The sequence below is a fragment of the Pteropus alecto genome, unplaced genomic scaffold, assembly GCF_000325575.1.
Source record: "Pteropus alecto unplaced genomic scaffold, ASM32557v1 scaffold326, whole genome shotgun sequence".
NCBI classification, from domain to species: Eukaryota; Metazoa; Chordata; class Mammalia; order Chiroptera; family Pteropodidae; genus Pteropus; species Pteropus alecto.
Window position 1 is genome coordinate 133922 of NW_006438873.1, and position 27906 is coordinate 161827.

General features: G+C 42.5%; 1 long non-coding RNA gene across 5 annotated transcripts; it reads right to left on the reverse strand.

The window, feature by feature from the left end:
- Positions 1 to 1673: 1673 nt before the first annotated feature.
- On the reverse strand, positions 1674 to 27266 carry LOC102891946. 5 transcript variants are annotated; one of them, XR_003047500.1, is made up of 7 exons: positions 27015 to 27266; positions 26385 to 26583; positions 21565 to 21691; positions 13573 to 13693; positions 13034 to 13134; positions 5669 to 5952; positions 1674 to 4806 (listed from the first exon to the last, which is right to left on the reverse strand). It is a non-coding gene; the product is annotated as an uncharacterized LOC102891946 (long non-coding RNA). The 5 variants fall into 5 exon arrangements; XR_001517248.2 differs by lacking the exon at positions 26385 to 26583 and having other exon boundaries at positions 5784 to 5952; XR_001517247.2 differs by lacking the exon at positions 26385 to 26583.
- Between the last annotated feature and the right edge of the window lie 640 nt (positions 27267 to 27906).

The window sequence follows — 27906 nt, forward strand, 5'->3', positions numbered from 1 at the left end:
CTAATAGATTTGACATTAGTAATCCATTTAATAACAAAATTCAAGAATATATATATACTTTCATATTCATTCATGTTTGGAGGTTCAAATTTTTCCATAAATGTTCAGAGAGATTATTTACCATTTTGTTTTGCTATTGTGAATGCTATTTTAAATCTTTAATTTCTTAGATGTTTTTCCCTCCTGTGGTAGAGAACCAAACCACTATTTATTGATTGTGCATACAAAATGAATCTCTGATAAAGTGGCTGTTGCTGGAGTCTCAGTATAGGTGCTCCAGAATTTTGGCTGGGGTAACTGGACCTCGTTTAAATTTAAGAGAAAGGGAACAAGCTAGAACTTAACTTCTGTTCCATCATTATTTTGGAAATAAGATCTTGAGTTCTAAACATCCTGTTAGGACTTTGAAATCACTACTTTTTACCCTTACAATGATTCATTTCTGCTCCATAAAACAAGTATTTTAGCAAAATATCTCAATCACTACCTCTTGTAATATTACCAGAAGAAGACGACGTAACAGTAAAAAATAAAAACTTTGTAAGAGTGTTTGTGTGTGTGTGTGTGTAAGAATAAGTATGGAATAGATTAAGAAGAATAGGCATAATAAAAATAAGTATAATAATTTAATTTATAGAGCTAAAATGTGAAATTAGTAACATGGCACAAAACAAGACCAAAAAGTGGAAATGTTAGCTCAAATGCAATAATTTCTATAAAGAACACATTAAATTGGATGTAAATAATAATGAAATATAAAATAACAGTTTAGAAAGTTACATCATTAGACAGAGGGAATAAAAGCATGCAGTCCAACAAAACAAAGAGCTAAAAATATGTAAAGAAAAGGTAAAGTGTAAGATGAACAGAGGTAGCAGGTATAAATCTGGATGAATTATCCATGTAAGTAGTATTGTAGAGGGAAAAAAATCACACCTAGACATATTACTGAAAATATGAGAGCCAAAGAAATAAATATGTCAAAGTGGAGTCAGAAAACCCTATCATATGTGAAGATTAAATCTTTCAGAGTTCTCAATCTAAAAGACAGTGTAGGGGTGCAAGATTATAGACAGTACATTCAAAGCATTAAAAGACTCAGAATAAAACAAAAACCTTAGCACATGCCTGTTTCCACATATTCATATAAGAAAGATATTAAGTCTGTAAGGTCCTGGAATAAGCATGGAAAATAACTGTAACAAAATGTGTTTTATTATCATCTAAAAAATTTACTATTGATAAAAATGCATTCTTGACAGTTATTAATTTGGTATGTTTAGTGTTGCTAAAAAACAAAATGACTACAAAATTTTGCTAAAATACTTTTTTTCCATGGAGCAGCTAATAAGTTACAAATATAAAAATCCTAAGTATTTTAGAACTCAATTTCTAAAAAGTCACAGGTTATAGGTAGAGATTAAACAAAAAGCATTTTAACATACAAGATTAGAGTAACTGCTATAAAGGAGATCATGACATTATAAAGCTATAATAAAAAAAAATAGGGTGATACTGGTATAGTGGAATAAGTTTAAAAAACTAATGGGAGAGACTACAGAGCTCATAAAATGACTCATGCATCTATGGATCATAAATTTATTATAAAAATTGAAATGACAAGCCAAAATATTACAGGATTCTCGAACAGAGAGATGAGACACAGAGGCTACAAGCAGAAAGCAGCGTTTATTGATACCGGGACGGCTCAGCGGATTCTTATCCAAAAGCTGAGCCCAGATTTAACATAATGGGCAGTTTTATACAGTCTTCTTCTGTATTCCTACACAGCTACAGATATAAGGAGAACATTGATTGGTTTGCAAGCTATGAGAAAACTGACATCAGCCAGAGAGTCCTGGGAAGGGAGGGTGCAGTCAGGAACAAACTTGTTCGAGCAGGAAATGGCCTGGCAGGGTCAGGCTGTCACATTCCCCACTTTGATGCTTGGATCTAGGACTGGATCAGAGAGCATCATCTTCTTCTAATATTTGGTTTAAAGACTGGTACCTCCATAGCATGAGGACTTTTGCTGCAGATTTTCTTTCTACTATTGCCTCTATGAGGGAGGTGGTTGACCGGATAACAAGAGGCAATAGGCATGAGAGGAGGAGGAGTACTATTCCAGCTAAGGTCTTAAAGTCATCAAAAGTGGAGAACCAGCCTCCAAAGAGGTTACCAGGGTCCCATCATTAGAGTCCCATCCTGACGAGATGTCGTCCTCAGGCTACTGCCGTGCATAGACTGGTCAGTTTCCAGTGTGATGAAAGCGGGGCCGATGTCTTACCCGGGGTGTGTTGGCGCAGTCAGTGTTTTCTTTTGGAGGGTTGCCTTAAGGTGCTCAGAAAAGTCTGCAACACATTCTCACTCTGCAGCTGTGGGTTTAAGACTGCTGTGATGTAGCCAGGGCGTTATTTCAGCAACCTTAACTACCGTGGGGATAGACAAAATGACAGTAAAAGGGCTTCACTACAGGGGTTTTAAGGGCTAGATGTTTAGCTCTTTTACCCAGAAAGGGTCTCCTGACTTAACGGGATGAACTTCAGTGGTTAAACTGACAGGGAGCCTTTCTCTAACTCATTGGTTGAGAGTCTGGAAGGTGGTCCCTAGGGCCTGAAGCTGTTGTCTGAGTCAATTCACCTATTTCCTTGAGGTCTCCTCGTAGTCCTTTGATGAGTGATGGTGGCCACTCATACAGGATCTTGTAGGGGGAGAACCCAGTTTTCTTGGCTGGGGTCAACCTGATTCTTAATAGTGCCATGGGGAGGATTTCATCTAAATGTAGATGTGTCTCCTGACATAGTTTTCCCGACTGAGTCTTAAGGGTCCTGTTCATGTACTCCACCTGTCCCGAACTCTGTGGTTGATAGGTGGTATGCAATTTCCATTTAACATTTAAATTCTTAGCTAGTAGCTGCACTATTTCTGCTACAAATGCTGGCCTGTTATCTGAGCCAATGGTAATTGGTAGGCTAAATCGTGGAACAATTTCTTGGCGAAGCTGTCTGGCTACTTCTCGGACCTTCTCAGTCTGGGCGGGGTAAGCCTCTACCCAACCAGAATAGGTGCATACAAAGACCAAGAGATACTTGAAGCCCGTGAGAGACATATTTCAGTGAAGTCTACTTCGAGTTCCTCAAAGGGAGTGCCACTAACACTTTGGACCCCAGTGGGGCACACAGCTCTTGCCTGAGGTTGTTGCAGACACAGACTTCACACCGTTCACATACCGCTCAGGAGATGCTAGAGAGCCAGGAGACACAGAAGTACCAGCCCAGAGTGGATTCTAGGGCAGAGCAATCAAGGTGAGTCCTTTGGTGAAACTGCCTGACAAAAGCTGGGGCTAGTTTCTCAGGGACTGCAATTTGCCTGTCCCTGAACTTTCACCATCCACAGGGAGGAGGTTCCCCTCTTCAATTTTAAACCAGGCTTCTTGAGGCAAGTACTTGGGGTCCCATTCATCTAAGAGACTAGGAAACAGGGAAGCAGTTAAAATTGTAGAGCTGGCCATCTCTTCAGCCACTGCCAGTTTGGCAACATGGTCTGCCCTGCAGTTGCCCTGAGCTGTTATGGCGTCTCCTTTTTGATGTCATCTGCAGTGCATGACTGCTACTTTCTTGGGGGCCCACACAGCACCTAAGAGTTCTAGAATTTCCTTTCCATATTTTATGTCGTTTCTCCCTGGATTAGACCTTCCTCTTTGTATAGGGCTCCATGTACATGGAGGGTGGTGAAGGCATACTTAGAGTCAGTGTATAGGTTAGCACACACTCCTGCTGCCAGCTGAAGGGTGCAGGTCTAGGAGATGAGCTTTGCCTTCTGTGCTGAGGTTCTCCTAGGCAGAGGTTGTGCCTCAATGGTGGAATGGTCACCACAGCATATCTGCAAGGCGTCCTCCTCCCTTCACAAAGCTGCTACCATCAGTGTAATATTCCACATCAGGGTCCTTGAGGGGCTGGTCTGTCAAGTCGGGTCGGCTGGAAAGCACTTCATCCATGACTTCAATGCAATTGTGGTCTGGCTGGCCAGGCCCAATAGGTAGGCAAGGTGGCTAGGTTCAAGGTTCGTACTACTTCTAGGCAGATGCGTGGATTCTTGCACAGCCTTCCTTGGTATCTGACCATCCGGGCATTGGTTAGCCAATACTGTCTCTTGCACTCTGGTGTCATTACTGAATGTGGTACCTGAACTGTCAGTTCTTGCCCCATAGTCAGTTTGTCGGCCTCTGACACAAGGAGGGTCAAGGCTGAGAGTGCTCACAACCAGGGTGGCCAGCCCTGGGTGACAGAGGTAAGCTATTTGGAGAGATAAGCCACGGGATGGTGCTAAGATCCTAGCCGTTGGATTAAACCCCTACTGTGACACCCATGCGCTTGTGTACGTACAGAAAGAAAATTTTGGTTAAGTCTAGGAGTCCGAGTCCAGGGGTGTTAGTGAGTGCCCATTTGATTTCTTCAAAGGCCTTCTGTTGTGTAGATTCCCAGAGCAGGGGCTCCCGTTTTACCCGCTTTGTGGCTTCATAAAGGGGTTTGGCCAGGATGGAGAAATTAAGTATCCAGATTCTGCAGAAGCCAGCTGTTCCGAGGAATTCATGGACTTGTCACCAAGTGGTAGGGACGGGAATTAAACAGACCGTTTGTTTCCTTTCTGGGCCGAGTTAGCACTATCCCTGCGACAGGTGAAAGCCGAGGTATTTGACTCTTTCTTGGCAGATTTGAGCCTTCCTTTTAGAGACCTTGTAACTCACTTCCCAGAGGAGATTGAGGAGTAGATACGTTCCTTCCATGCATTCCTCATAGGTCTTTCCTGTTAAGAAGAGATCATCTACATACTGCAGTAATGTACAGGTGTATTGGTCTGCCAGGAAGGCCTTTAAATCTGAGGCTAGAGCTGTCCTAAAGATGGTTTGGGAGTTTTAGAACCCCTGAGGCAGCTGTGTCATGTCAATTGGCCCTTGTCTCCCCTATCAGGGCTTTCCCACTGGAAGGCAAAGATTGGCTGACTTCTGGATCTGCTGGCAACAAAGGCTTCTTTTCCTTCAACTGACCTTGGGAGGGTGCCAAGGCTCGGGCTAGGAGGACCCTATGGTTCTCCTCTAGCACTCTCAAACAAGGGGGTCAAGTGCAAACTATTGCCTCCCAATAAGCAATATAAGGAAATTAGTCTGGGTGGCCAGATTGATTGGAAATGACTTGAGAGATCTTTGCAATGACCTCCCTATCGATAGCCCCCTCTACTGGTCACTCAATGTCAAAAGAGGGCCCGTCAATCTCACAAGAGGTACAGAGTTTCTGTGGGGTGAATTTAATTCCATAATCTCCTGAATAACCCTTTTTGAAATTCTTAAGCATATAACCTAAAGGTGTCTATTTGTTGTCCTTCCACCCATGGTTGGTCACACACACACATTCAGAGATTCACTTCGCCTAAGGCCGCTCCCCTCGCAGGGAACTTTCAGGCACCTCTTAGCAATTGGTGGGTCGGTATAAACTCCCAACTTAGATCACTGGAGTAGACTCCTCATGAAGATCCAGTGACACCACCCTAAAGCCATATGAGATTCACCACGAACCCATGGATAGGGGCTCAATTCTCGCTTTGTAGCGAAGCCACGTCTCAATCACACACAAACACACACCAAATACACTCCACCCTCCACCCTATGTACCTGAGAGGTCACGGTTTCCTCCAACAAATATAGAGTAATTGGGTGACCTCAGGAGTTAATCAGACTCCCTTTCTGTCCTCTAATGGCAGGCTGTTCCTGGGACCCAGGTCCTCACCACTCAGTCAGGCAGTACTCCTGGGCTGGTTCCTGCACCTCTCCGGGTTCCGTTGTGCTCTCAGAGCCGCCACCCAGGTCCACAGGAAGAGTCGTCCTCCCCTACAGACAATAGGTCCGCTAGCACACCAGGTGAAGTCCACTTCTCCCAGAGTCCCCTGGGCCAGACCCTGAAGACAAGGGAGGCGAAAAACCACTGTCTCTAAATCCCAGACAAGCCTCCAGAAATGTTGCAGGATTCTCGAACAGAGAGAATGGACACCGAGGCTATAAATAGGAAGCATTTATTGATACTGACACAGGATCAGCAGATTCTTATCCAAAGGCTGAGCCCAGACTGTAACATAATGGGCAATTTTATACAGCCTCGTACTTCTGCATTCCTACACAGCTACAGATATAAGGAAGAACACTGATTGTTTGGCAAGCTGTAAGAAATCTGACTTCAGCCTGAGAGTCTTGGGAAGGGGGAGGCAGTCAGGAACGAACTTGTTTGAAAAGGAAATGGCCAGGCAGGGTCAGGCTGCCACAACACGGTTGAAAGATTTTTTTGAGCCCTGTAAAATTGTTAGTTAGCATATGAATAAGTAAATATTCCATGTCCTGGCCACTGTAACATTTTAATAAATTATCCTACAAGTGAATAAGGAAAAAATCAACTCAACTTGAAAAAGACTGAAAAACTCTTGTGTGTACACAAGAATTCCAGATGGCACACACTTTTTAAAAGCACAAATTAAAATAAAACTCATCAAAACTCATCAGATTGGCAAAACTCAGGCTGACACTGCCAAGTGTTAGTAAAACTGTAGAAATTAATAAATATTGGAAACTACTAGTGGGTGTATAGGTTGGTAAATTTTTGGAAAACAGTTTGGCATTATCAAGATCTAAATAATTAACTACTTGTGAAAAAACCGATTCCACTTTTTAGGACAGACAAATGGGTGCTTAGATACTCCAGAATGCATGGCAGATACGGCTACCGTAATAATGTTTATAAATACAGAAAACATAAGCAAAAACATAAGGAAAGAGAAGCCTTCACCAAGAAAAAAAATATAAAGATATGTCACAGAATACTCCACAGACGTGAAAAATATGGGTAAAATCAGAATATACCGTGCAAATGGAATAAAATACATCATAATCCTTATCAACACTACTCCATTAACAGAAAGTTTTTTTTTTAATTAATTTTTTTTTTTTATGGTGATATTGGTTAACGAAACCCAATAAGTTTCAGCTTTACACTTTAACAGTAAGGCATATATATATTTACACTGTGTGTTCATCTCCCATAGTTAGATTTCTTTCTGTTACCACATATTTGACGTCCTTTACCCTGTCTACCTTACCCTTCTCCCACTCCACACCCCCTGGTAACCACTAGTCTATAGTCCATGTCCATAAGCCTCTGATCGTTTGTCCTGTTCATTTGTTGCTTTTAGGTTTATATCCCACATATAATTGATATCATGTGATTTTCTACTTTTTCTGTCTGGCTTATTTCGCTTAGCATGATTACCTCGAGGTCCATCCATGTTGTTGCAAATGGCAGTATTTCATCTCTTATTATGACTGAGTAATATTCCATTGTATATACGTACCACAGCTTCTTTAGCCAATCATCTACCGTAGGACACTTCGGTTGCTTCCATGTCCTGGCCACTGTGAATAATGCTGTTATGAACATCAGTGTGCAAATATCTCTTTGGATATGGATTTTCAAGTCTTTGGAGTAAATACCCAGTAGAAGGATTGCTGGATCATATGGTAGATCAACTCCTACTTTTTTGAGGAACCTCGAAACTGTTTTCTATAGTGGCCGTACCAATTTGCAGTCCCACCAGCAGTGTATGAGGATTCTTTTTTCTCTGCATCCTTTCCAATATTTGTTATTACTTGTCCTGTTGATTATAGCTATTCTAACAGGTGTGAGATGGTATCTCATTGTGGTTTTGATTTGCATTTCTCTAATAGCTAGCGATGCTGAGCATCTTTTCACAAGTCTGTTGGCCATTGATATGTCCTCTCGGGAAAAGTGTCTGTTCAGATCCTCTGCCCATTTTTGATTGGATCGTTTCTTTTTTTTTTTGTTATCGAGTTGGATGAGTTCTTTGTATATTTTGGATATTAGGCTCTTATCGGAGGTGTCGCTTGCAAATATATTTTCTCATTCGGACGGTTCTCTCTTTACCTAGTTGACGATTTCTTTTGCTGAGCGGAAAGAAGCTTTTTAGTTTGATGTAGTCTCATTCATTTATTTTAGCTTTTACTTGCCTTGCCTTTGAGTTCAAATTCATAAAGTACTCTTTAAGTCTAAGGTCCTTGAGTTTAGTTCCTATGTTTTCTTCTATGCATTTTATTGTTTCAGGTCTTATATTCAGGTCCTTAATCCATTTTGAGTTAATTTTGGTGTGTGGTGATAGGCAACAGTCTAGTTTCATTCTTTTGCAGGCAGCTTTCCAGTTTTCCCAGTACCATTCATTGAAGAGGCTTTCCTTTCTCCACTGTACGTATTTGACATTTTTGTTGAAAATTATTTGCCCATATAAATATGGGTTTACTTCTGGACTCTCAATTCTGTTCCACTGGTCCGTGTGTGTTTTTTTATTTTCTGCCAATACCATGTTGTTTTGATTACTGTTGCTTTGTAGTATAATTTGAAGTTGGGCAGAGTGATGCCTCCAGCCTTGTTCTTTGTTCTCAGGATGGCTTTGGCAATTCGGAGTCTTTTGTGCTTCCATACATAAATGATGATTTTTTGTTGCATTTCTTTAAAAACTGACGATGGAAGTTTGATCGGGATTGCATTAAATCTGTATAATGCTTTAGGTAATATAATCATTTTAACTACTTTGACTCCAAGAACACAGAATATCTTTCCATTTCTTTATATCTTCTTTGATTCCTTTTAACAGGGCCTTATAGTTTTCATTATAGAGATACTTCACATGTTTTATTAGATTTATTCCTAGGTATTTTATTCTTTTTGTTGAAGCTGCAAAAGGAATTATTTTTTCCACTTCTTTTTCTGAAACTTCATTATTAGAATATAGGAACACTATGGATTTTTGAATGTTGATTTTGTATCCAGAAACTATACTGTATTTGCTTATTGTTTCTAGTAGTGTTCATATGGAGTCTTTAGGGTTTTCTATATAAAGAATCATGTCATCTGTAAATAGTGACAGTTTGACTTCGTTTCCTATTTGGATGCTTTTTATATTTTTCTCTTGCCTGAATGCACTCATTAGGACATCCAATGTTATACTGAATAACAGTGGTGACAGTGGACACCCTTGTCTTGTTCCTGATCTTAGAGGGAAGGTTTTTAGTTTTTCAACATTAAGACTAATGTTGGCTGAGGGTTTGTCATATATGGCCTTTATTATGTTAAGTTATTTTCCTTCTGTACTGATTTTAAGTGTTTGATTAATAATGGATGCTGTACCTTGTTGAAGGCTTTTTCTGCATCTATTGGTATGATCATATGATTCTTATTTTTGTTTATGTGGTGTATCACATTAATCAATTTGCATATGTTGAACCATCATTGTGCCTCTGGGATAAAGCCCACTTGATCGTGGTGTATATCTTTTTAATATGTTGCTGTATTCAGTTCACTAGTATCTTATTTAGGATTTTTGCATCTGTGTTCATGAGAGATATCGGTCTGTAGTTTTCTTTTTTTGTGTTATCTTTACCAGGTTTTGGTACAGGGTAATATTGGCCTCATAAAATGAGTTGGCAAGTATTGCCTCCACTCCGGTTTTTTGGAAGAGTTTGAGGAGAACAGGTATTAAATCTTCTTTGAATGTTTGGTAGAATTTACTGGTAAAGCCATCTGGTCTGGACTTTTACTTTTTGGTAGGTTCTTGATAATTGTTTCAATTTCCATACTGCTGATCAGTCTATTTAGATTTTCCATTTCTTCTTGATTTAGTCTATGAAGGTTGTATTTTAAAAGTACTGGTCCATTTCTTCTAGGTTATTAAATTTGGTGTTATATTCTTTTCCATAGCATTCTTTTATAATCTTTTGTATTTCTGTGGTGTCTATTGTAATTTCCCCTCTTTTATCCCTGATTTTGTTTATTTGTGCCCTCTTTTTTCTTTAGTGAGTCTCGCCAGGGGTTTGTTCATTTTATTAACCTTCTCAAAGAACCAGCTCTTTTTTGTATTCATATTTTCTATTCTGTTTGTTTGTTTGTTTTTAATTTATTTCTGTTCTAATTTTAGTTATTTCTTTTCTTCTGCTGACTTTGGGCTTCATTTGTTCTTCCTTTTCTAGTTTTTTAAGATGAAGCGTTAGGTTGTTTATTTGGGCTCATTTTTGTTTTTGGAGGTAGGCCTATAATGATATGAGCTTTCCTCTTATGAATGCTTTTGCTATGTCCCAAAAGTTTTGATATATTGTACTATCATTATCATTCAATTCTATGTATCTCTTGATCTCTCTTTTTTTTATTTCTTCTCTGACCCAGTTATTCTTCAGTAGTATGTTGTTTAATCTCCGTGTATTTGTGGTTCTTTCACTTTCTTTTTTGCAGTCGCTCTCTAGTTTCAAAGCATTATGATCAGAGATTATGGTTGGTGTGATTTCAACCCTCTTATATTTGTTCAGGCTATCTCTGTGTCCCAGTATGTAATCAATTCTTGGGAATATTCCATGTACACTAGAGAAGAATGTATAAGCAGCTGTTTGGAGATAGAAAGCTCTGTATATGTCAATTATGTTCAGTTGGTCTAATGTGTCATTTAAGGATGTTATTTCCTTATTGATTTTCTGTGTGGATAGATCGGTCCATATCCGACAGTGGGGTGTTTAGGTCCCCTAATACGATGGTGTTTTGGTCTGTCTCTCCCTTTAGTTCTGTTAGTAATTGCTTTACGTATTTCAGAGATCCCTGATTGGGAGAATAGATATTAATAAGTGTTATGTCTTTTTGGTGCATGATTCCCTCTATCATTATGAAGTGTCCCTCATTATCTTTCTTTCCTTTTTTTTTTTTTGAAGTCTATTTCATCTGATATTAGTGCCGCGACTGCCTACTTTTCTCTGAATGCCATTTGCTCGAAATTTCATTTTCCACCCTTTCACTTTGAGTATATATTTGTCTTTGGAGCTATATGTGTCTGTTAGAGGTTGCATACGGTTTGGTTTTGTTTTTTGATCCCTTCTACAACTCTGCCTTTATATTGGTGAGTTCAATCCATTTACATTTAGGGTGATTATTGAAATATGAGGTCTTCTTAAAAAAAAAAATCTCCATGCCCTCCATCTCTCTTTGCAAATGTGGATCTTTCAATCCTCCCCTTTTCTGTTATTCTTGTTTCAGTTTGTCCATATGTGTGCTGAACTTATTTGGCTATAGCTATTCTCTTCTTACTGTTTAAGCTTATAATGTCCTGTTCTTAGTAAGGGTTGTACTACTCTGCTTCTATTTGCCTGACAATCACCTTACTCCTAAGTATGTAATTTTTTTGTCATTTTGTTATAGGTGAGCTGACACCTTTCAGTATTTCCTGTAGTGCAGGCCTTGTAGTGGAGAATTTTCTCAGTTTTTGTATGTCTGGAAAGGTCTCAATTTCTCTTTCATATCTAATGGAGAGCTTAGCTGGATACATTATTCTAGGCTGATAGTTCCTTTCACTTAATAGTTTGAATATTTGATTGTATTCCTTTCTGGCTTATAAGATTGTGCTGAGAAGTCTGAGGATAGAATGATTTTTTTTTTTTAATAAGTTACCGTCTTTTTCTCCCTGGCTGCCCTGAGAATTGTCTTTGTTGTTGATTTTTGATAACTTTAATACAATGTGTCCTGATGAAAAGCTTTTTAGGTTGAGATAATTAGGTGTTCTGTTGACTTCTTGAATTCCAAGCTCCAGCTCATTCCTTAGATTTGGGAAATTCTAGTCCACTGTGTCTGAAAATGCTTTCTAGCCCCTCTTCCTTTCCCTCGCCTTCAATAATGCCCATTATTCTTAGTTTCCTCTCCTGATGGTATCAGCTAGTTCTTGTATTTGTTTCATTAATTTTCATTCTTCGGTTTCTCTTCTTCCTTTTGATTTATTTCTAGATTTCTGTCTTTGATATCACTGATCTTTTCCTCCATTTGGTCAACTCTATATCCCGAGCTTCCTATTTCATTTTTCAACTCTTGCACTGTGTTTTTCATCTCCAGAAAATCTACCCTGTTCTTTTTGAGGGTTTTGAGCTCCTTACTAAAGAACTCATTCTGCTCATCTAATTGTTTTTTCAATTCTTGAAATTGTTGATATGACTCGTTTCGGAATTCACTGAGTTTTTTCAGAAGTACCATCCTGAATTCTCTGTTGTTTAAGTTGAATATTTCTATGTCTGTAAGCTTTTTTTCTGGAGATTTTTCTCTTTCTTTCTGAGATGCCTTGTCACCTTGGTGGTTGATGGTGTTTAATGGACTATTTCTCCACCTGGGCATTAATGGAAGTGTATTCTGCTTTTTTCCAGAAAGATTTATTACATAAAGGTCTCTCTTTAGCCTGTTGCAAAGAAGGCGCTTTTCTTTTGGTTTCCATTAGGTGGCGTCAAGTCTCTTGGATTCCTGCTTTATATAAAGCCTTAATAATGCCTTTTTTATTTTTCTTATAGATGTTTAATTGCGCTCACTACTCTCAGTCTCAGTCCCTGTCAGTGTTAGCGATAGTTTAGGTAGCGTTTGTTCTGATTCCCCTGGGCTCCGTGGTGTTCAGCCTCAGAGGATATGGGGGGAGGGGCCCTCTTGGTTGGGAGGTGGGGGATGCACCTCAGCCTCGGTTTTGCAAGAGTGGCTGATAAAAATCAACTGTTGTTTCTCTGCCATCCTGCTTCTCTGCTTTCTGCCCCAATGACTGGGCACTGCTACCAGCTCTCCCAGACAGGGTTGTTCAGGGAACTCGCAGCACTTTCTCCCTCCACAACCCCCTACAGGGAGCTCCAGCTGCGAGAGGCAGCTTTTTTGTTTCTCCCAGTCCACCATCGACACTCGGGTTTCTGACCTGTGGTAGCTCTTATGCGCAGATCCCACACTCAGATGTGCTGGTGTGCAGTTTGAGTGTTTTTTGTTGAAGTGTTAGATGTTCAGCTTATTATTGTTTCAAGGAGAGAGATCTGGGGATGACTCTCACTCCACCGTGTTTCTCAGAAAGTTTTTTTAAATAGGTGAAACTCAATTACTTTCATCAAGTATTTCCCACATAGTTGGTAAAAGTATCAGAAAATGCTTACCTGAAAACATTGGAGAGGAGCTTCTCTCTGGGAGTGTGGATAATCCCTCTGGAAGGTGCACTGGTGGCTCCTGAGATCCTATTTATATCCCATTTCTTGACCTGGGCAGTAAATGGGTTTTAGAGCCAGTTATTCAACTGCACATGTAAGTTCTATGCAATTTTTAATATTTCAAAGTTTGGAAGACCAAAATTGGCAGGGTGGGGTAGAGGTGGGATAAATAAATATGTGACTTACATTAAAAGAACTGTCATAAGAACAAAACTATGAATTCTTTTTCATTGGACCACATACATTGTTATAGCAAAGTTAATTGCCTGTAGTTTTTTAAATTAATAATATAAATTTCAGGTGTACTTTATAATACCACATCTGTGTACTCCATTGTGTGCTCACCACCCCACCCCGTCTAACCTCCTCCTGTCACCATACATTTGATCCCCTTTACCCTCTTTGCCCTCTCCCCACACCCAGAACTATGACATTTTAATGCAGAATAGGAAAGAGCTGGGCGAGGGCCCAGAGGATGCCCCATGTACCTGAATTGGCCCTTTCAGCGCAACCAGAGCCTGTGGGCGGGGCGGGCACGGAATGGAGCAGCGGGTGCAGCATTTTCCTGGTCATTACCTCAGGCTCGCCCAGCGATACGAACGTTTCGATCTGTGGACAGATCCAAGTTTACCAAATGTAACCTGAAGATGACACCAGACGCCTTCCTCTCGCATGGAAATAACTCTGATCAGCCTCTATTGGTCTAGTGCCGCCGACGCCCGGCGCTGTGCCTTCTGGGTAATGTAGTTCTCAGTGCCCTGGGCCTCAGGGAACTGTCCCCGGCACCGAAGCGGGGGACGCTGGCAAGGGGTGTCGAGGCTCTGAGGAGGGGGCGGCCTTTCACACTTCTTACAGGGGACAAACCCAGATTTCAGTGGAATTTCGTCTGTGTAGATCACAGTAATGTACGGAGACATCTTATTTCAGATGTTCCCCAAAGTTACAAAACCAGATAGGAACACGAGCCATATTTTCACTCAGACGCAAAGTGCATCCACTCACAGTTGAGATTTGATTACCACTGTCTTATTTGCTCTTCAAATCTATGTAGACTGAAGCTTTAGAATCAATTGGATGGGGTCAAGAGTGAAGAATGCAGACTGAGCCATAGCGGGGAAGAGACAGGGTCACACATGGCAATACAGAAAAGAGACACGGGGTGGCCTGAAGCAGGTGGAGCAATGCTTCATCTCTGGTTCCCTCAGAAAAAAAAGTAGAGCGTAGGAACTGACCCATTTTTCTTACTCTATATCCTGATATGTACTACTCATTTTTAGAAGCTAAGAGCTATCTGAAAGAGTGACTTACCACATGCAATTTCCTGAAAGGACTGGTGACTGTGGTCACAGTATTCAAAAAAGGGGTACCTGATCTCTGACATAAAGGATTGGATGACATGATCTCCTTTCACGGCTGGGAGGTAAATATAATTTCACCTGCAACAGCAGTAACTATGCATGGGGAGTTGAGATTATCTCAGAGAATTATTTGTGAAATGTTGAAATTACTGAAATTAATGATTATTTAGTTATTCAAAGTTGGTGGCCAAGATAGCTCTTGGTCATGTGAACAAGGTTAGGATCTCAGTGCGGTTTGAAGGGACACTTAAGTCTGAGAAGTGAAAGAATGAAGCTGAGCACGTGGTTACACAGGAAGCTTAGCTAGCTGAGGTTATGACTAAGTTATTTTTTTTTTATTTAAATCATTTTTTAGTACACTGAACAATACTAGCTTAAAGGGATGATGTAGAGAAGAGATAGCTTTGCTAGAGTACTAAAAACAAATAAGGCATCTGTAGTACCCTATTCATTCTCTCCTTAAGAAATACTCATTAAGTACCTACTGCATTCTAGACACTTGTGGCTGCATAAGACACAGCAGGATCTAAAAAGTCGAAGACCCCAAAGACCCCCATGAGGCTTTCATTCTAGTCAAAAGACAGTAAATATTAATGACAATAGTCAATTATGTAATATTTCTATATGTTATCTGTCAAAATAAGATAAAGTTAGGGGTGCTATTAAATGGGGTTACATTTTTGCAATTAAAGTTTTCAATAGATTATTAAGGGAAGACTCCATTAAGAAGATATCAGAGCAAAACTGAAGAAGGTCATGGTCTAAGCCTTGTGAATATTTTGGAGAATTAGTTCCAGGGAGAGAAAATCAGAACAAAGACCCTAAATTCAGGTCAGGTTTATTTCCTTCCAGTAAAAGCAAGGGACCTGAAGTAAGTACTCTCAGGTGAGTAAGCAGGAGAGTGGAAAGAGATGAGCTGAGCGATGTTCTGGGGCCAGACACGTAGAATAGGGCAGGCCATTTTAAAGAGTTTTCAATTTGTTACAAATGAACTGGGGAGCTAGGACAAAAAAATGAAATGGAATGGAACCTGTCTATGTTAATGAATTATTGTGACTACTGTGCTGAGAACTGTTAGAAGTGGGAGACCATGCAGAAGACTGTTACTAAGATCCAGGTGAATGGGATAGTGACTCTGACTGGGATAAGCAGTGGTGGTGATGAAATGTGGCCAGATTTTTTTTATGTTGTATTTTATCACACACACACCAAAAACCTCCACAATTTAAAACAGTGCTTTAAGAATTTTCATAACACACAGACATACACTAAAGGCATTATTAGGAAAAATATTCAAATATGGGTAAAATCTAAAAGATGCTTCATTGGAAGCTTGTGTAGGAGGTAGATGGTTCATAAATTTTAATTGATAACTATTTCATGTGCAACTGAACTTAAATTTAAGTTATTTGGCTTATTCCAACTTCCTATATTAAACAGCTCTTTGGCACATAGTAACCGTCAGAATGTAAAAGCACCTTTCTATTTACAGATGATAAAGTTCTTTTATGTGACAGCCTTGCTTACTCTTGGAAAATCACATGTATGTCTTCAATTACGATAGACTAGTGAAAGGGAGAATAACAATCAAATGCACCCAATCCTCTATGACATAATTTATGGCTTTCTGTAATCTTGCAGAGGGACACAAACTCTATCTGATAGGTTCTATTTCTTTTGGAGTTAATCAGTAGAACCCATCAGCAGCCTGTACAGCTACAGTTTGAAGCAAACAGCCTAGGGAGAATACAAGGATCCATAAAACCTCTGGATCAGTTGCTCTGGCAGTGACAGTGTCTATAGGACACAGGTCTGTAGGTCCCGAGGAGTTTTGTACACCCTCATCCCATAGTCACAGACAATGGGACACTGATGGATGCCCTTTAGAAGGGCACATCCACTCTGGTTTGTGGCAGTTTCCCCACTTCCTACTAATCCAACTGGTTTCTGTTCAGAATTTGGTCCCCACCCTGAGCCTTTTAAGTCCTGTATCCACTACATGATTTTTGACTTTAGGACGCGGGCAACCAGGTAGATCAGGGGAGGAAGAAGGGACATCCTCTGAGTATAAATGACCCAAAGCATGCTGCTGCCAAATGCAATGAAGATTGTCAAGACAACTGCCCTGTCCTCAAGCTAACTATTAGAACCACAAGTAATCTTTGCAACCAGGCCAGAGCACTAAACTTTCCCAGGAGAACTTGTGCAGCAATGCAAACTGACTCAAACCTAGACTGAGAGCTGTTCTTCATCCTATTTCCTCTGAAACATATAGAGTCCAATAAAACCTGTTCATGCTTTCATTCTGGCACAGTCCAATTCTTTTCTCACCCACAGCACACAGTGCATAGAAGCCCAAGAAGCTAAATGTAGCTTAAACAATGAGACCTTTACTATTACAAAGGCCTTCAGGGTGAGCGAGGAGTTCCTACATGGAGGAACCTGGTGACTGGAAAGGTCCATTACAAGCAACAAGAGACAAAAATGCCTTCGAAAAAGAGAAACTTTTGTAAGGTGCCAGCTGAGGCCAGCTCAATTCATCTTGCAAAACGGTAACATCCACACCCAAACCAGTCTGGGAGAGGAAAGGAGGCCTTGCCAAAATGGCCTAAATGCCTGGTGAATACACCAGATAAAACAAGAGAGCATAGCAATCTGCTATCCCTGAGCATTTTAGAGACTAAGGTGATACACAGTAGCGCCCTGCCAGTTAATAGAGGAAAGATGGCTTCTGTAATAGACACTAGCAGTGGGAGATCTTCAGTAAAGGCCCAGGTAGGTCTAAAAGTACAACAGTTCACAAAAGTTTTCCACATATCTGGCACTTTAACCAGCTGCTCCAGAAGGAGAACTGACAGTCCACTTGCCAGGGTTTCAACACTGGGTGAAACCACTACTTAAAAATTAAAAAAAAGTGTATAGCAAAATGCTGTCATATTGGCATAAAGACATACATATAGAGAATGGAATACAAGAGAGCCCAGAAACAAACTCTTATATATGTGCTCAGATTTTTAACAAGGGTACAAAGACCATTCAATGGGAAATGAGTCTTTTCAGCAGATGGTGTTAGGAAAACAGGATAGCCACATGTAAAAGAATGAAGTTGTACCCTTTTCTTACATGATATGTATAAAAATGAACCCAAAATGGATCAAAGACCTAAAAGTATAATACTCTAAGAAGAAAACATAGGAAAAGAGATTCATGACACTGGATTTAGCAAAAATTTCTTGGACATGATACCAAAGGCACAGGCAACAAAGATAAAAATAAATTTGGACTATGTTGAAATTTAAAACTTCTGTGCAAAAAAAAGGACTAACTGAACAAAGTGAAAAAACAACCCTCAGAATGGGAGAAAGTATTTGCAAATCATGTATCTGATAAGTGGTTAACACCTAGAACATATAGAGAACTCCTACATCAGCAAAAAAAGCTGATTAAAAAATGGGCAAAAGATTGAAATAGATATTTTCCCAAAGAACATATACAAACAGCCAACAAGCAGGTGAAAAGATGCTTAACATCATTACTCCTTAGGGAAATGCAAATCAAAACTACAATGAAATAACACCACATGTCCCCTAAGATAGTGTAAAAAAAAAAAAAAAAATGTTGGGGAGGGTGTAGGTAACTGGAACACTTAAGCACTGTTGGTGGGAATTTAAAATGGTACAGCTACTATGGAAAACAGCTCTTCAGTTACTCAAAAAAGTTAAAAATCAAATTACCATATAATCGAACGATTCTGCTGCTGGGTATATACCTAAAAAAACGAAAAGCAGGGCCTCAAAGAAATATTTGTGCAATCATGATTACAACATTATTCACAACAGCCAAAAAGATGGAAGCCATTCTAGTGTCTACTGATGGATGGATGGCTACAGAAAAACTGGCACATACATAAAATGAAGTATTATTCAGGAAGGAAGTTCTGACATGCTACAACATGGATGAACCTTGAGGAAATTGTGCTAAGTGAAATAAGCTGGTCATAAAAATAGAAAAACTTTATGATTCTTCTTATATAAGGTATCCAGAGTGGACAAATTTATAAACAGAAAGCAGAATGATGGTTGTCAGAGGATTGGGGAGGGGGGACGAGGAGCTGTTGCTTAATGGGTATGATTTCAGTTTTATAAGACAAAAAGACATCTGGATGTTTGTTTTACAAAAATGTGAATGTATTACTACTGAACCTTACCCTTAAATATGGTTAGGATTGCAAATTTTGTTACATGTATTTTAAGACACAATAAAGAAAAACCAAAACTGACTAGCAGTACTTCCCAGTGCTAAATTAGAGCAGACTTTTCTTTGAAGACTTTTCCAATTTGCAATACTCTTTGGTGTGAACTTCTTGGTGCCGAGCAAGTTGGTATTTCTTCCTAAAGCCTCTCCCACATTCGCAGCACTCATAAGGCTTCTTCCCAGTATGAATGCTCCGATGCTGGACGAGGCTAAAGGTGTACCTACAGGCTTTTCTGCATTTGCTGCACTCATAAGGCATTATTCTCTGATGAATAATGAGTGTGGAGCTGTCCATGAAGAATTTCCTACATTTGCTACATTCATGTTTTTTCTCTGATGTGAACATCTTGGTGCCGAGTGAGGTGGGAGTTTTGGCTAAAGAGTCTACTACATATACTGCACTCATAAGGTTTTTTCTCTAGTGTGGTTTCTCCAATGTCTAATGTGATGCGACTTGTGCTTAAAGCGTTTCCCACATTCACTACACTCGTAAGGTCTTTCTCCAGTGTGAGTTTTCTGATGTCTCTCAAGTGTGAAGCGTTATCTAAAGATTCTTCCACATTTCCTGCACTCAGAACACCTTCCCCTAGTGTAAACTCTCTGATGAGTAATAAGCATGGAGCAGTCTTTAACGCACTTCTCACACTGGTTGCCCTCATAACGCACTGGCCTACCGTGAATTCTCTGGTGTTCAATGAGACCAGACTGTTGAGTAAAGACTCTCCCAAGGTGCTCAGAGGATCTTGCTCCAGTGTGGGTTTTCTGGTGCTCAGAGAGCATTTGTTTATGGCTAAAAGCATTTCCACATTCATCACACTTATAATCATTTTGCCCACTTTTAACTGTCTGACTGCTCTCAGTGTTGTGTGGCTTCATACCACTGTGAAGGGCTTGCTGCTGGAGGAGGCCTGAGCTGGCTGGAAAGTCCTTCCCACCTTCCCTGCATATCAAAGTCCTCTCTGCCATGTGACCACTGCAGTTCCTTGTGAAAGAAGGCCTTGTCTCAATCCATCCAGAGAGTTTCTTTCTACTCTGCTCCTTATTGTACTGGGAGAGATCTGTCATACATGTGTACACCTCTTGCTGAGGGTGTGTTCCATTGCACTTGGCCAAGCACAAAATGCCTTTCAAAAGGGAGCTACACATCTCACAGGGCTGGGCCTTCTGGGTGGACGGGTCTGGCTTTGGAGTTCTGACCTGTAACTCTTCCACAGAATCACCTTGCTCAGAAGGTGCCTCCTCACCCTGGGCTCTGTGCCAACAACTTGTAAGCAGAGACATGCCAGTGAATGCATGTTGACTTTGGTGAGACAGGGCAGCCCCATCACAAATGAGTGTTAGACACAGCATGAATGAGTCCACGGGGCTGCTAAGAGGCAAGGGGGCCGAGAGCCAGTGAGAGAAAGGCCTGCTGTGCAGAGTTGGGCCTAGGAAGCTCATGGTGGGAGAGCCCTAATGATGAGGAAGGCCCCAAGGACGGGGTTATGTCTTAGTCCGCTCAGGCTGCTATAACAAAATACCACAGACTGGGTGGTATTTTGACAACAAAAATAATCTTATAAGCAACAGAAATTTATCTTTCACACATCCAGAGCCTGGAATTCTGAGATTAAGGAGCCAGCATGATTGGGTGAGGGCCCTCTTCAGGGTCACAGACTTCTCGTTGGTTCCTCACATAGCAGAAGGAGCTAGGGAGCTCAGTGGGGTCTCTTTTCTAAGGTCATTAATCTCATTCATCAGGGCTCTGCCCTCTTGATGTAATTACTTACCAAGGCCCCATCCGCTAATATCATCACTCTGGGCATGAGGTTTACAACATATGAATTTGGGGAGACATAAACATTCAGACCACAGCAGGTACTATGCAGGAAGGAGAGGCAGGGCCTCTAACTCACTCCTCTGTAAGCGGCTTTCAACAAGGTCATGGCTGCTGGTGACTGTGTAGTAGTTGTGTCCAGACACAGAAATGTCTGTGACACAGTAGTTGGTATTCAAGGGCTATTTAAAGATATGCGCAGATGTCAAAACACCTTAAGTGTAGGTCAAATGTCAAGGGTACTGCAAAGGCAGTAGTGGAAGGGAACAGGTGAGAGTCTTGGTCAGAAGTCAGAATCAAAATATCAATGGGAAAGAAAACGTAGAAATGAGTGGCGTTTGGCCCTGGCATCATAAAAGTGTAAACACAGGACAGATATCAGGATAACTGAAACGCACTTCTGACAGGTCACCATTTCCTAGCTCGCGTGTACCAGGGCCATATTCTTCTGAGCTGCTCTTGACACTGCAGAAGTAATGCCCACCCTGTCAGGCACCCAGGGCTGCCCTTATTGCTCAAACTGAGTAACTATCTGAACCTGGAAGAGGCCAGTCCAGAGGGAAAGACAGGAAAGGCGGTGGACAAAACATACCCAGAGTGACCCACCCCATGACGGTCAACATTCTAGTTACAAGAACATCAGAGGGGGAGCCTTTAAAAATACAACCCAGTAGTCCTCACAAGTAGTGAGCATGTTCATGGCTGAAATTCCTGGCACAGGCAGACCTCAAAGTATGTTGGTAAGTGGTAATATCTAGGCTGAGTGAGCTGACCAGGGACAAGCTGAGTGAGAGGGGTCTCCTAGACAGACTTCAAGATTTCTGACTCCTGAGCCCTGTCTGTGGATACTCAGAGCAGCTGGGATGGGGCCTCATGAGGACGGCGAGTACAGGGCACACAGGCCAGCCCTGGTGCCAACAACACATACACCAGGAAAGCAGGAGAGGGCGTAGTGCCCACAGTCTGGCTGTGGGGAGGACAGAGCTGCCCGTAGGGAAAAAGGGAAGAACAGTGCCCAGCCCAGGACCCTGGGGTAGGTATGAGGGCCTTACCTACAGAGGACAGAAGTGCAACGTTCTCCATCATCACATCATGGTACAGGAGTCTCTGAGCTTCATCAAGGAGGCCCCACTCCTCCTGAGAGAAATGGATGGCCACGTCCTCAAAGATCACATGGCCCTAAAAAATGAGGACAGTTTAGTCTATGAGCAACTTTTTGTTCTGTGTTGCCTTCAATTCTGTATTTATTTATTTGCTATATTAATTACAGGGGCCAAACTGACAGTCAAGTTTGTTTATATCTCCCCTGGCATCCAGAGCCCACTGTCTCAACCACTTCCTTAACTAACTCTCACACACCAAGTCAGTATTTCTCTGCCCAGGGCCCATGGCAGGCAACCAGGGACAGCCATCAAGCCAGAAGACCTGCCAGAATTGTTCAGATTAGTCAGTCCTAAACTATTTACTTTACTCTCCTCATCTTTACTGAGGAAACCCCAATAAAGGCTCTGGCCTAGGTATCCCCTTGCTGCTGCTTCTGCCTCTGATCAAATCTGATGCTTCCTAACGTGGCCCTGTGTGGTGTGAGTTCACTGAACACGGGAAATTTAAGGAAAAAAAAGCTTTTCAAAGATATCAATCTCTCCATGTTGTCACTTACTGATGTGTGTAAATTTAAAACCCTGTGGGTACAATCACTCATACACTTCTCTCTCCACAATCTTCAGTCCTCCCAGCATACATCTCCCCCTGCTCACTCTCCCCCGACTTCCCAGTGTGGAAGTTACCAGATGCTGGTGGCCCCGGTGCCTGCTCTTCTCTACAGTACCACTGATCACTGTGTCCAGTACACAGTAAAAACAGATTGGGAACAGAAAAGCACTACCCAGGATCTCGCCTGGTATGTGGGGCCTCACCCTTCTCCTGTCAGCCAATTTCTCCGAGATCTCCCAGATCTTGCCTCCCAGACAACCAAACTCAGTCTCTTCATTTTACCTTAAGTGCCCAGTGCCTGGGCCCCGCACCAACTATTCACACGCCTCCTCACATGCACATCATTCTGAAATGCCCTCCCTCAAGGCTCTGACCCTTCACAGTGACAACTCCCCAAAACCCCCAGCTCACAACCATAGGCATTTCTTTGGCATTCCAACATGCCACTCTGCATGCGGAATCCAGGCAGGGCACGGCAAATTGCAACCAGCATCTTAATCCACCTGGTCTCGCCCTAGAACACCAAAGTCCCCCAGCTCCGGGGCGCACTAAGCTCTCATTTGAAGATCTCTCCATCTAACCCAGTTTCTGGCTTTAACCCACCACAAAAACCTATGTGAGGATCTCAGGGTACCTGGCCCTCTCGCGCTTCTGCACTGCAAACACTATCTCATGAGCAGTCTTGACCTTCTCTCTCCACCTCACTGTCATTCAAAGCCCCAGCCTAGCAAGACTTCTAGCTTGTAAGCAGAGACATGCCAGTGAATGCATGTTGACTTTGGTGAGACAGGGCAGCCCCATCACAAATGAGTGTTTTGCCCTTAACTAATCTACCAGCCTGAATAAGACAATCCAGGCAAGGATCATCACTAAATCTTGCTGAGGCCATAGAAGGGTAACAAGCCCTGCTCCGACCTGACATCTAACCTTCCTGAAGAAACCTCAGAATCTGTCTCATGCCCACTGTCCCCTAAGAAGGCTTGCTGACCCTGCACCTTTCCATTCATAAGTACACACACCCACAGCCAGCTCCTTATCTATGTTTGTGGTGCTCATCACCACCATCGGGGTGCCCAGTTGAGACACCGATTTGGATCCTTCATTCCCCTAATTGTCCCTAATGCACTACCACAACATAAAGATGCCCCTTCTGAAATCTCCCACAGCTTCACCAGGGCCCACACAGCCTCTATTGTGGCTGTCTCCAATCTGAATGCCTTCACTGAACTTCAGGCCTCTGGGTCCAACTGCTCCCTGGACACATCCACTCAGAGCCTCTGGAATATTTGTGATGTGGCCAAAACCTGATTCTTCATATTCACTGTAAAAATTCCTTCTACGGCTGACTTCCCACATCATAACTGATGGGATGTCCATTCTGCTAAACAAAGCCAAAATCTGGTGTTTAGCCATCCCTGACTCCCTACTTCATCTCACTCTCCACATCAGATAGGTGGACAGTTCTGTGCAATACACTGCCAGAAGCCAACCACTCCTCTACCTCCACAGCCACCACTGTTGTCCAGCCAACACTAGCAGTCACCCGCATTGGGGCAGTAACTTCCTCATAAGTCACCCTAACTTTATCTTCACTGCTATCATCTATTGTCCACTCCGTAACCAGAGAGTGTCTGCAAAAACTTGGGTCAGATAATCTCCCTCCTCTGCTCCAAACCTTCCCTAGCTCCCGCCGTCCTCAGATTAGAGGCCGAGAACCAAAGGCTATCATTCTGGGCCTGGTCCTTGCATGCCCTGACCTCCTGCCACCCCTCTCCCTATCCCATCAGATGTAACAGCAATGTGCAATTTCCTAAACATTCCAGATAAGTCTCACCTGCTAGCATTTGAACATTCTGGATCCTGCACCCTGGATGCATGTCACACCTTACCCCAATGGCTGTCTGAAGTGAAACTGACCCATTTAACTCAAGACCCTGAGCTTGGGGGAACCACAGGATTTTCAGACCCAAGAGAGGAAGAAAGAAGGATAGTTGGAGTCTCAGAACACCATTATACCCTATATTGGGGTACCTAAACCATCGAGGTGATAACTAGAGTGGGTGGGAGCCTGGGACATCCTCTACTTAACCATGCAGAGTCCATAAGCATTTCTGCCACCATCATGTGACCCTGTGAGAAGAGGGAGGCCATAAGAGATGGGTAACCATTTCAAGCTGAGCCGGACCACTACCCTGCCTTGCTCTAACATAGAGGAAAGCAATCTCAGCCTGGTCTAAGCTCAGCTCCTCAGACCTCCGTGCTACCTTACCAGCTGGGAGATCCTGAAGAAGGACCGAATCTCTAGGAGCCCTCATGCCCTTATCTGTAAAATGGGCATTAGAATCACTCACAGGGTGGACAGTGGTATCAAACTTAAGTAGAATGCACTATATATCAGCTTTTATTGTCCACACGATCAATGGTTTTGTGTGTTTTCAGTATAAATGAAGCGGTAGGGTTTTGAAAATTTGAGCATGTATTTTTCTCACTTTTTAAGGTTTTCAGAGGATGTGAAACGAAACTTTATGTTGTAAGCAAATACTTAAAACTATATTAACATTCAGACCAATTATTAAGTGTTCAAATAAATTTAATTCAATGTGTTCATTTCTAATTGCCTATCTGTGTGTAGAGGGATGTTGGTTCATTAGTGTTTAAATCAATAACTGTTTCACATAATCTTAAGTTAACTGTGCAGGGAGGCACAGTGCAGGCAGGTCAGCTACTAGCCCTTTCAGTGACCAGGCCTGCCTGAAACATAATCCTCTAAAGGGAGTGTGCAGGAAGCCCTGACTGGACAGTAGAGCATCCCTCTTGCTCTCTCTGAGGGCTGGAGGAGGTAAGAGAGCAGTGGCCTGCTCTAGGACCTAGCTACTCCACCAACCCGCCTGTTTAGCCTACACTGGGGAGAATCTACACTAACTCACAACTCAGCCTCCACCTAGGTCAGCTCCTTACCCCATCTGGACTTCCCTTCCTACAAATTCATCCTATGCCAGGAATGCTCCTTTGAAGAGGGATGCACACCCACCTGTGCCCTGCCCTCCAGTCTGAGGCATTCCCTACTTCACCACAGAGACCATCTAAAATAATAAACTTAAGACTCTCCTTCAATCTGACACCCAGGCTATGGCCTGGTCCAGCCCAACACCCTCTATCCTTTTGAAAGCTCCAAACCAGCCACCTTCCCGGGCCTCCAGACCTTTATGTCCAGCTACCTATGTGATATCTCCATCTCCTGATATCTCCATCTTGAAACATGTCAGAATCATCATGTCCAAATACAATGCATGATCTCCCTGAACCCTGTTCACTGCACTAACTTCCTCATCTCCATTTCTTAAATATTTAGGTAAAAAACTTGGGATGGTCGTTCACTCCCTATTTTTGCTCACAAGCACATGATGCGGCAAGAAATCTTGCTGACTCTATCTTTATGATCTATACAAACTCTTGTCACATCTCTCCTCTATTGCCACTCTGGTTCCGCCCCTCCCATAATTCTCCTGGAGTCCACTGTCATGTCCTACAGTCTCCCTGCCTTCATTTCCCAATCCCTGTTTTAACAACTTTAAACTTCAACTCTGGATATGCCCCTGTATTAGGTTCCAAGACCTAGTTCCAACGTGCGGGGGCGGGGGGCGGCAAGGGGTAGGGAGTGGATTGCCAAACACCAACCAAGTCTTGGATCGCCAGCAAGGTGTCAAAAGAATTCAACTCAGTTCTGACGGTATGTACCCAAATATAGCATCAGATATCACAGGTTAAGGTTCAGTCTACAAGTCTGCCCCCAACTCTTCGGATGCCAGTCCCAAATCCTGGTTGTTACAGTATTTCTGACCCACTGGCTGTAAAGCAGAGGTTCCCAAGACCACCTCCTCAGGTTCAGTTAATTTGCCAGAAATACTCACAGGACTCAGAGAAACACGTCACTTACTAAATTACCAGTTTATTATAAAAGTATATAACCTAGGATGGAAGAGATGCATAGGACAAGATATGTGGGAAAGGGCTTCTAGCTTCCATGCCCTCTCTCCATTCACCACTCTCTCCAAATCTCCATGTGTTCACCAACCTGGAAGCTCTCTGAACCCCATCCTTTTGGGTTTTTATGGAGGATACACTACATTGGCATGATCAATTAAATCATTTAACTAACCTTCAGCTGCACTCCCCTCTAGGGAGGTTCAGGGAGTGGGATTGAAGTTCCAACCTTCAATTCACAATGTCCGGTCTCCTGACAACTAACTTCCATCCTTAGGTGCTTATATAAAGTCACCTCATTCACAAAACAAAAGACACTTTATTACTCTCAACATTTGGGAAATCCCAAGAGTTTGAGAGCTGTCAGCCAGGAACTGTGAGGAAAACCAAATATACATATGAGAAATACATTTTTTCATCCAAATAACTAAATATATACTTACTATAAATCACAACATCACAGCCACTCTCTTCCTTCACAACCTTCCATGGCTACCAACTGCTCAGACTGTCATTCCAGGAGACACTCCTCGCCCACACACCCCTCTTCGCTGGAGACACAGACCCCAGGTTCCCCCAGTACTGCCGACTCAGTAGTACCTGTAGCCTATGCACAGGTCGTCCGAGGGAACTTTCCCACCTCATCACACCGCGGATACCGGGGACCCACATGACACGCCCTCCGGTCTGGACACCGGGGCCTGACTGCAGGGAACCGAGGGGGCGCCCCTTATCCGGGCTCCGCGCTCGGAGGTGGTAGCCGGGCCGGGTGAGACAGGGGGGTAGAGGTGGGCGCCGCACCCACCTCAGTCGGGCTCAGCCGCGCGGCCGCCACCAACGAACGACCTGTGGGACTAATGGGGTCGAAGCCGGGCGACGGGGAGGCAACAGGGCACTGCTGTCACTAACAGGCTCGGTCGGGCCAGAGAGCCGCCTCCAGAGAGGCGGGAATGACGCCTCTCCTCCTGCTTTGTTTCCTTGGTCCCACTCCAGAGCTTCGCTGCCCTAATAAACAGAGAAGAACCCCAAGAAAAGCCGAAAAGCCACAACCAAAGGGTCGCCGCCGGAAGTACTACCCCCACGTGCGTAAAGGCACGTAAACGTCCCTATGCTAAGTCCTCATTGGCTCAGCTCGCCGTCATCACTTGCCGCAGAAGCTTCTGGGAAATGTAATTTCTCCGCTAATACTCTGGCTGCAACGGTTCTGTCAAAGTTTCGGGATAAAGGCCAAGGGGTGATTTGAGGGGCGCTGGGAAATGGAGTTCCCGGGCTCCAAGGACGCAGCGCGGCTTCGTGGATCTTAAAAGAGACAAGTGTCAGAAGTAGAGATCTGTTATTACAGACGCTGTGATACGGGAAATTCCCAAAGGCTGCACTACCGAAGGGACACGCTATACTATAATGTCACTCGGCATCCACTCATAGCTGTCAGCTGTCTTGTTGCTTGTCACATATACAGAAGACTTAAGTTTTGAAGGCTATTTTATGACCTCCAATAAGCTCCGTCCGAGACAAGAAAGAAAAGACCGCAGACAAGATGGGGAGTTGGAAGAGGGAGGTCTTTCCTGCCTGCGTAATCAGTGATTGTGTTCCAACCAAGAAAACATATTTGTTGAGATCATTTTTTCCCTTTTTCTTCATTGAGAGGTTATTACTCCATATCCGAGATATTTTCCATTTCCTTTGAACAATTGAAA